At 41.2% G+C, this 9,495-nt stretch overlaps 1 pseudogene; it reads left to right on the top strand.

Annotated features, from left to right (window-relative positions):
* Window positions 1-6,296: 6,296 nt before the first annotated feature.
* On the top strand, window positions 6,297-8,939 carry LOC135559372 (ammonium transporter Rh type B-like; annotated as a pseudogene).
* The last annotated feature ends 556 nt before the right edge of the window (window positions 8,940-9,495 follow it).

Genomic DNA, 9,495 nt, shown 5'->3' with positions numbered 1-9,495 from the left:
TCGGCAGTGCTTCCCTTTGTAGTCTGTAATAGTTTGCAAGCCCTGCCACATCCAACAAGCGTCGTAGCCAATGTACAGTAGAATGATTCAATCTTAGTCCTGTATTGACGCTTTGCCTATTTGATGATTCATCGGAGGGCATAGTGGGATTTCTTATAAGCTTCCTGGTCCCACTCCTTGAAAAGCGGCAGCTCTACCCTGTAGCTCAGTACGGATGTTCCCTGTAATCCATGGCTTCTGGTTGGGGTATGTATGTACAGTCACTGTAGGGACGACATCATCAAAGCACTTATTGATGAAGCCAGTGACTGATGTGGTGTACTCCTCCTCAATGCCTTCGGAAGAATCTCGGAACATATTACATTCTGTGCTAGCAAAACAGTCCTGTAGCTTAGCATCTGCTTCATCTGACCACTTTTTTATTGATAGATAAAATATAATACATGCAACATGTAAAGTGTTGGTCCCATGTTTCATGAGCTGAAAACAAATATCCCCCAAAACACATTGAAATAGGTGGGTAAACATTGGCAAGACATTCATTTTCACAGTGTTTATGCATCCAGATAGTGAAAGGTGGAGAAGAGACCAACGCTCAAAGTCAAGTTTAATATTTTCTAGTAGCTTTGTAAAGTTTGCCTTTAGGAAGTCTTTCAAAATAGAGGGTAATTGAAACATCTGGATATGTGAATTTGCTTGTAACCCTTTTGAACGGAAGTGTAGCCAAACTGGTGGATCCATCATGCGGGAGAATAGGAAACATTTATGCAGATTTAGTTTATACCCCGATATTTCCCCAAAGGTTTCAAGAGTATTCAAAACCATTGGTGCAGATAACATTGGATCAGAGATAAATAAAAGTATATAATCAGCATAAAGTGAGACTGTGTGTTTGAGACCTCTTTATCACCCCTTTCACAACCTCACTGCTACGTAGAGCGATGGCTAGTGGCTCTTTGACTAAAGACAAAGTAATGGAGACATTGAACAGCCCTGCCTAGTGGAATGTTGTAAAGGAAAGTATTCAGAAAGGATGGCATTACTTCAAACAGAAGCCAGTGGAAATGTGTATATTATTTTACCCCATTAAATAAATGCATCTCCAAAACCAAAGCCCTTTAAAGCTTGGAATAAATAATTCCATTCTAATATGGTCAAATGTTTTTTCTGCATCCATCAAAATAACTATTTCTGAATTTGCAGAGGGTGGAGTATATATGTATATATATATATATATAAATAAATAAATAAATAAATAAATATTAAATGGGCATCTCAACAACAACAAAAAATTTCTGTTTTTAAATAAACCCTGTCTGATCGGGGTTGATTATAGAAGGTAAGGCAGTCTCAAGGAAAAGTGATAAGGTTTTATACAATATGTTATAGCTTAATAGGACTGTAGGAGGCACACTCAATGGGATCCTTATCTTTCTTTAGAATTATTGATATAGTGGTTTGGTAAAAAGTCTGGGGTAGAGATTTGGTATCAAACAGGTGGGAGAAGGCTGAGGATAAAAGCAGTACGAGTTGTTAAGCAAATGTCTTTAAAAAAATCTCAGCTGAGAACCTGTCTGGTCCCGGTGTTTTGCCATTCTTTAAGGACTTTATGGCTTGTAAAATTTCTGAAGAGGTAATTGGTTTATCAAGATCCATTCTCACTTTGTCGTTTAGCTTCGGTATTGGTAAACTTGAGGGGATGGTGTCTGTCAACTGGGAATCTCCAGAGGCTTCAGAGTTATATAAATCAAAGTAAAAGTTTGAAACTGATTATTGAGCACATGGCTATCATTTGAAATCAGACCTTATTTTTTTACCAATCTACCAATTGGTGCCCTTCTTTGCGAGGAATTGGAAAACCTCCCTGGTCTTAGTGGTTGAATCTGTGTTTGAAATTTTGACTGAGAGACCTTACAGATAATTGTAGCTGTGGGGTACAGAGATGCGGTAGTCACAGTGGCAAATCGTGACTATAGGACCTAGGCCTTTAGGAGGGACCAAAAATCTTCCAATACATTGTATCAAACTAAAAAAATCTAGAAAATCTCCTCCATTGGAGGCAGGTAGCTGGGTCCAGGGGCAGGCAGAAGGTCATACACGGTAGGTCCAAAAATGGCAGCAGTACAAGTAGGGAATAGGCAAAAGGCGTCATGAGTGAGGCAGGCAGGCAAAAACTATCATACATGGGAGGTGAGACAGGCGGTGAAAACCCAGTGCTCCGAAAAAGTCTCTCTCAAAACAAACAATACCTCACAGTGATGGGGTGCAAGGAACTGAACTAAATAGTGTGGGATGATGACATGCAGGTCTGTGAACAGGTGATTAGAATTCCTGTGATTGGGATCTGGAGCTGGAAAGTGGGCTGCCACACTTTACACAGAGTACAATCTAGAAAAAGGATACACATCATGGCAAGCACATAACGTTTGCGCCTTTTGTAGCGGCTAGAACTGTTCACTTGTTTGTCACTGATAAGTAACGTGACCAGATGGACCAATTCAATTTCACGCTTCGCGCCAAAATGGCCCAATCATAGCTGTGTATGCAGACGAAGTGATGATCGGTAGCAGGATTTTCTAACAGTACAAAAAAAGGTAACTTACATGCCATGAAAATAAAAGGTTCCCTAATCAACTTGAAAAATAAATGGAGCCTAATGAGATTAAGCAGGTTCAGGAGACAATACAGACACAGAGCCAGTGGACGGATCTTCTGAAAACCACGAGGAAGGAAATCCCTGGCCGCATCTCAACTTCAAGCAGAGAAGAGTAGACAGTGTAACTATGGAATGTAAGTTCTGCTTACCAAAGATGGTGGCGGTGGCTGACTACAAAAACTCTGCATCAAACTTGAGGAAACATGTAGTGGTACAAAAAGTATAGTTATAAATATATTTTATAGCCATGAATGGCGTTAGCCAGCTGCATTCAATCTGTAGCATAATGCTAACGCTAGCTAGCTAATCCTGTTAGCTAGTTAGAAGCTAACCCTGACCAACGTCTTTATACAGCTGAAGAACTATAAGCTGTAGTGCGTGCTACAACCGCATTGACATTATGGTGGCTAGTAGCTAGCCATCCCCATAATGTAAGTTGTTGGGGATAGCTAATAGTGAAATTATTAATGAACTTGTGAATATAAAATAAATAAATCATTTTGATACCTGGGCTGTTTAGGTTTGTACAGTATATTTTTTTGCTTGCTTATTACCTAGCTATATCTGTTTGGATCATTGAGTTTCGAATAATAGCCCAAAATAATTTTGGGTAAAACTATAGTTCGTCTAACTGGGGAAAAGAAAGAACAATATTCCCCAATATACGTATGTATTTGGACAGTGACAATATTCAAAACATGCTGTAATTTCTAAATGGTTAATTTGATATGAATAAAAACACCTGCACTTTAACCCAAACTGGTCAGGCTATATAAATTGCCAAGATTGCTGCAATAATTTTGTCTACAGAGGAATCATCCATTAAAGATGACAAACTACAATATGCTCACCTCTGCAACCACAAACAAACAAACCAAGGAACTATCAAACACCTCTTCAACTTGCAAGAAAACAAAGATGTCTGAAATGATGGCAGTGGGAGGAGCCAGGTGCATCTCACAGGCAACCGTTGACAAGCTTGTCAATTTGTTCTGTGAGGGCTATTCTCTGTGGTCAAACAACCAGCTTTTAAATAGTTGGTAACCACCCTGCATCCTCAATGCAAAGTGATCTCCAGATCTACTGTTCATTCAAGAATACATGAAGCAATCACATGAAGAAGAGAGTTATGGCAGACCGAGGCAGGGTAAATTAAGTTGCCACCAACCCCTGATTGTTGGACAGCTCAAAGGAGTTACATGGATAGATGAAGAACCTCTGGTAAGACGTTCTGCTACACTCGCATGCAAGAGATTGAGAGGTTCCCACACATTTGATGTGCTTGCAGGTGCCCTCGATGACATCCATTGTGCATAGAGGATCAGGGGGAAAGTGGTAAGAACCACAGAGAGTAGATCAAACATCAAAGCATTCAATGTTTTTGGTGAGCAGAGCCAGGCAGTTGAGTCAGCAGACCGAGACTCAGATGCTGAAGAGCCAGCAGAGCAGGTTGAATACCAAGACACCTATTCCATCCTAGAAAATTACAGTGGCCTAGATTATCATCTCCCTCAGCATCAACGGTGTGCATGTCACCTGCTTAACCTCATTGCAACAAGCTAAAGTTGTAGAGAATGAGTACAAACTGCAGTTGATCCGTCCAAATCAGACATGTTGGAACTCAACTTACCTGGCTGTGGAGAGGATCACGCGTATCATACAAGAGAAGGGGAAGGATGCCATAAGAAATGTGTGTGAAGAATTAAAAGTGAAAATGTGACTAGCAATTCTTTGAATAATTGTAATGTTTTCCTATTACAGTAATATGTATTGTCCATGAGATGTTAGAATTCTAAGAGGTATTACATGTACCTTGTCAGGCTAAGCCCGGCAGAAACATCCTTCTTGAATGAGTACTGCAAAGCGATGAAGCCTTGAACATTCTACAATCTGAGACCAACACGCATATGGAGTGGCTGCTGCCAGTGATTTCTTTCTAAAAACAAAACTTCAAAGGCCGGAAGCATCTTCCAAATGTGCCTACCACTTATCAGAGCCATTCAGAACAGTCTCCAAAGGTTCTTTGGAGAAATGATGGAGGAGCCACAGCTTTTTGCTGCTGCAATCCTTCTGCCAAAGTTCAAGACGTCTTGGACTGACAAAGCTAATGTCATCACAGCCGGTATGATTTCTTTACTCCAAAAGGTTTGAACCACATTGTCCATATGATATCTTTTGGTCTTTCAGTCTTTTCTTTGTTTTTTTTGTCATGTGTTTCTTTATTTAAGTTTCATTACAGGTGCTGGACAATAACCTTTGCATATAACTGTTTGGGTACAGCCAGACATGGACTCAACATTAGAGAATGTGTTAGGTCTGAATGCATTTGAACAATTCAAATCAATCTCAGTATCTGAGAATAACAAGTGTGGAAGTCTGTGTTAGACTGTGTTTACTTGAGTAGTTTTCAACACAAGTACTTCATTAAAAGTAACAGTACTTCTACTTGAGTAAGATTTTACAGTACTCTTTCCACCACTGAAAATAACAATGGCGAGACTATATACAGCTGGGTACCAGTACAGAGTCAACGTGCGGGGGCACTGGTTAGCTGCAACAACAAAAAATTATATATAAAAGTCCCACTCACCAGACAAGGCCTAGCCCAGGGCTCTCCAACCCTGTTCCTGGAGCGCTACCCTCCTGTAGGTTTTCACTACAGCCCCAGTTGTAACTAACCTGATTTAGCTTATTAACCTGCTAATTTTTATGGTTGGAGCGAAAACCTAAACAAACTACGCTGAACCGAACAACAGCAAAATTTGCAATGTGTCCAACCGGCCTCACAACCGCAGACCACGTGTATGGTGTCGTGTGGGCAAGTGGTTTGCTGATGTCAACGTTGTGACAGAGTGCCCCATTTTGGCAGGGGAGGTTATGGTGTGGGTAGGCATAAGCTACAGACAATGAACATAATTGCATTTTATCAATGGCAATAATGGCAATGAGGACCATTGTCGTGCCAGGCATATATCACCATCACCTCATGTTTTAGTCTAATAATGCGTGGCCCCATGTCACCAAGATCTGTACACAATTCCTGAAAGCTGAAAATGTCCCAGCTCTTTCATGGCCTGCATACCAGACATGTCACCCCTTGAGCACATCTGGGATGCTCTGGATCAATGTGTATGACAGCATGTTTCAGTTCCTGCCACTATCCAGCAACTTTGCAGAGCCATTGACGAGGAGTGGGACAACATTCCACAGGCCACAAATAACACCCTGATCAAGTCTATGCGAAGGAGATCTGCATGAGGCAAATGGTGGTCACACCAGATACCGACTGGTTCTGACCCACACCCTTAACTTTTTTTAAAGGTATCTGACCAACAGATGCATATCTGTTGTTCCAGTCCTGTGAAATCTGTAGAGTAGGGCCTAATGAATTTATTTAAATTTGACTTATATAAACTGTAAATCTATGAAATTGTTTCATGTTGCGTTTACATTTTGGTTCAGTATATATTTATTTTCAGGGTAGCTTTACTGTAGCTCAACGTCTTCCAATGTGAAGTAATTGGTAGCTTTATTTTATAGAGTAGCTTCTCCAACACTGACCCTGCGATAGCTTATTGTAAAAGCCAAAGTACAAGTAGCAGTGTTTCTATGCTTTTCTTATCTAGGGAGAGATAATACAATGGCAAGAAAAAGTAATGCTGGTCATATTTGTGAAACAGCTGTCAGCGTGAAGAAGCATTTCACAATTCTGAGGGTGAGAATGCCTGTCCTGGAGGTGCTCTTCCTAGCCCTCTATGCTGCCTTTGTTAGCTACAACGATGATGCTAAACTGCAGAACAATAAGACCAAACCCGTGGACAACGCACTTTACAGATATTACCCATTCTTTGCTGACATTCAGGTGATGATATTAATCGGTTTGGGGTTCCTTCTGGTCTTCTTTTGCCTCCACGGCTTCAGTGGGACGGTCTTCAACCTTCTGACGGACACCTTCGCCATCCAGTGGGCCATCCTGGTGCAGGGCTACTTCCAGTTCAGCCATGATGGGAATATCCACCAGGGGGTCATCAACCTGGTCAATGCAGAGTTTGCCTTTGCCGTGGTGCTAATCTCCTTTGGGGCCGTCCTGGGGAAGACCAGCCTAGTGCAGCACCTAGTCAAAGCCCTGCTGGAGATCCCAGTGTTTTCAGTCAATGAATGTGATGTGCTCAAGTACCTGAAGATCAACAACGCAGGGGGATCCATCCTCATCCACCTATTAGCCTGCTATTTCGGCCTGGGTGTAACGTTTGTCCTGTAAAGTTCACATCTGAACAAGGGCCACGGCAAGGAGAACACCAGTTACCAGTCAGACATCCTGTCAGTTATGGACACCTTATTTCTCTGGGTGTTCTGGTCCTCTAACTTTGCTCTAACCCTGAAGAGAGATGACCAGCACAGGGCCATCCTGCACAACTTCAGCTCCTCCATCCTCACGGCATTTGCCCTCTCCACCATGCTCAACAAGAACGGCAAGATCACCATGGCCGACATCCAAAAAGTGACACTGGCAGTCGGGGTTGTCGGTGGACGTGATGATCACTCCTGCAGCAGCGTATGTGCTGGGCGTGATGGGATACAAGCATCTCAGCTCCTTTCTGGCCCACCACTTCCAGATCCAATGTGGTGTCCATAACCTGCATGGCCTCACAGGACTCGTATTTTATTTAACCAGGAAGGGCTCATTGAGATTTGAAATGTATTTTTCAAGAGTGTCCTGGCCAAGATAGGCAGCACCAAGTCATTACACAATTACAGACAGACAACAAGAACAACTACAGGTAACCTAGGAAAAAAAAATGAATTCACAAGAGTATTTCAAAATCATTAAACAGCAAATTAAAAATATTGACAGGTCAAGGAATCAGTCTCAAAATCCTTCATCAATGATTAAATTTTTTTATTCCAATTTAAAAGTATTTTGTAAGGCGTTCCAATCCGATGACGCAGAGTACATAAAAGCACATTTACCAAACTAAATTCAAAGATATTTACGAGGTTACAGTCTCAATCTCATTGCCCTGATAGGTAGTAATAGGTGAAAGGTTCAGAGGTCTATTTTTTGCCTTAGGAAACACCATTAGTTTAGGTGTCAGTATTGAGGATAAGCTTCAATTGACACAAGGTATGTTGAACAATATAAAAAGCAGTTTGCAAGTTCTGGAAAGCTTTTGTGAGAGATGAGGCACAACAATAAATAACAACATTATCAGCATAAAAGTGAAGTTGTGCATTTTGCACATTTGACTAAATTATTTTTTTAAATAGTGAATAAGAGGGGACCAAGTACAGAGCCCTGGGGCACACCATTAGACAGACAATTTAACAGACATGAGCCCATCAAATTGAGTGCACCGAGTTCTTCTATCAGAAACACAGTTAGCAAACCATGCAGCTGCATGCGCCGAAAGACCGACACTCGACAATCTCTGCCTCAGTATAGCATGATCAACTGTATTAAAAGCCTTCGAGAGATCAATAAAAAGTGAGACAGTGCTGTTTTTTGTCAAGGGCTTCAGTGAAATAATTTAAAACCTTCACGGCTGCTGTAATTGTGTTATGCTTCTTTCTGAAGCCCGATTGGTACATTCATAAAATAGAATTAGTGAACAGATAAAAGTTTTTATAGACAAGGGTTTCAAGTATTTTCACCAGGGGAGACAGCTTTGAGATTGGCCTATAATTATTTTAAAGAGTTGGATCTCCCCCTTTTAAAAGTGGTAGGACAAATGCTGATTTCCAGATCTTTGGAATTTCAGTAAATTCCAGGGTTAGATTGAATTGGTTCAGCTATGAAATCAGCTGCCAGTTTTAAAAAGCAGGGATCAAGAAGATCAGGACCTGCAGGCTTTCTCTGATCTAAGGATTTCAGGGCTTTTATGCACCTTCTGCACTGAGAATTGCAAAAAGCGCTGAGGGGTTATGTGCCATTGTGACAGCCACTGAGGTGTATGGACCCAGTATGTATGAGATCTTTAGCCACAGGGCACCTATGGAAGGAGACCCTAAGCTTCTGGAGCTCCAGGAGTTGATCCCTAGTCTTCAGCCAGGTTCTGGGGCGCAGTGCCAGGGGACAGGCCCTCTACCAGCTGGCATCTGTGTTCTCCACTATCGGAGTGGCAGCACTAGGTGTATTGAGAGACTTTGTGTTGAAGCTGCCATATCTTGCATCACCCTCAGATGACCTCTGCTTTGATGATGAGCTATTTTCAATGTTCCGCCCGACTATGATTGTCCAATGGGTCTAAATGGTCAAATCAGAACTGATTCGACAGCACAATAGAGTGATAGCTATGCATTTAAATTGTATAAATACGTTTAATTTGATTCAAATTGATTAGAAAATAATTGTATATTTGTTCAGTTTAATAGAAGAAACCCTCAGTCATGGATAATGTACTCTGGTCCATTTCTCTTTCTTGCACTTCTGTATTTACAGTCACACACAATAAAAGTGTTACACACACACAGTGATTTAACGAAATGAACCATTCTAATTTGCTTTTGTACTAATTTTCAAATGTTATAGTGTGCAAGTCTGTCTCACTGGCAGATGAAATCCATGTCAATTTTTAGTTGTTTATAAACGTAAACTTATGTGCAGGTGGTAATACAGTCCTATGGGGCATTTGTTTTCACATTGATTTTGTGTGAATTCATCTGATCTTCCAGTAGACGAGGTAAAGTACCATAGTGAGGCGGTGGAGTGCCCTTTTTAACAAGCTCTTTTGCTATCTGGATTCTTGGGAAGTCCCGACCCTATTGAAGTTGACATGTCAAATGGCAGGGGGTTAAGGGAGGAAGATAGCAGAAATGGTTGATGAGTTCAAATGGATCAG

Source organism: Oncorhynchus masou, chromosome 18, assembly GCF_036934945.1.
Source record: "Oncorhynchus masou masou isolate Uvic2021 chromosome 18, UVic_Omas_1.1, whole genome shotgun sequence".
In the NCBI taxonomy this organism is placed as follows: domain Eukaryota; kingdom Metazoa; phylum Chordata; class Actinopteri; order Salmoniformes; family Salmonidae; genus Oncorhynchus; species Oncorhynchus masou.
This window is presented reverse-complemented; position numbering and strand designations above follow the sequence as displayed.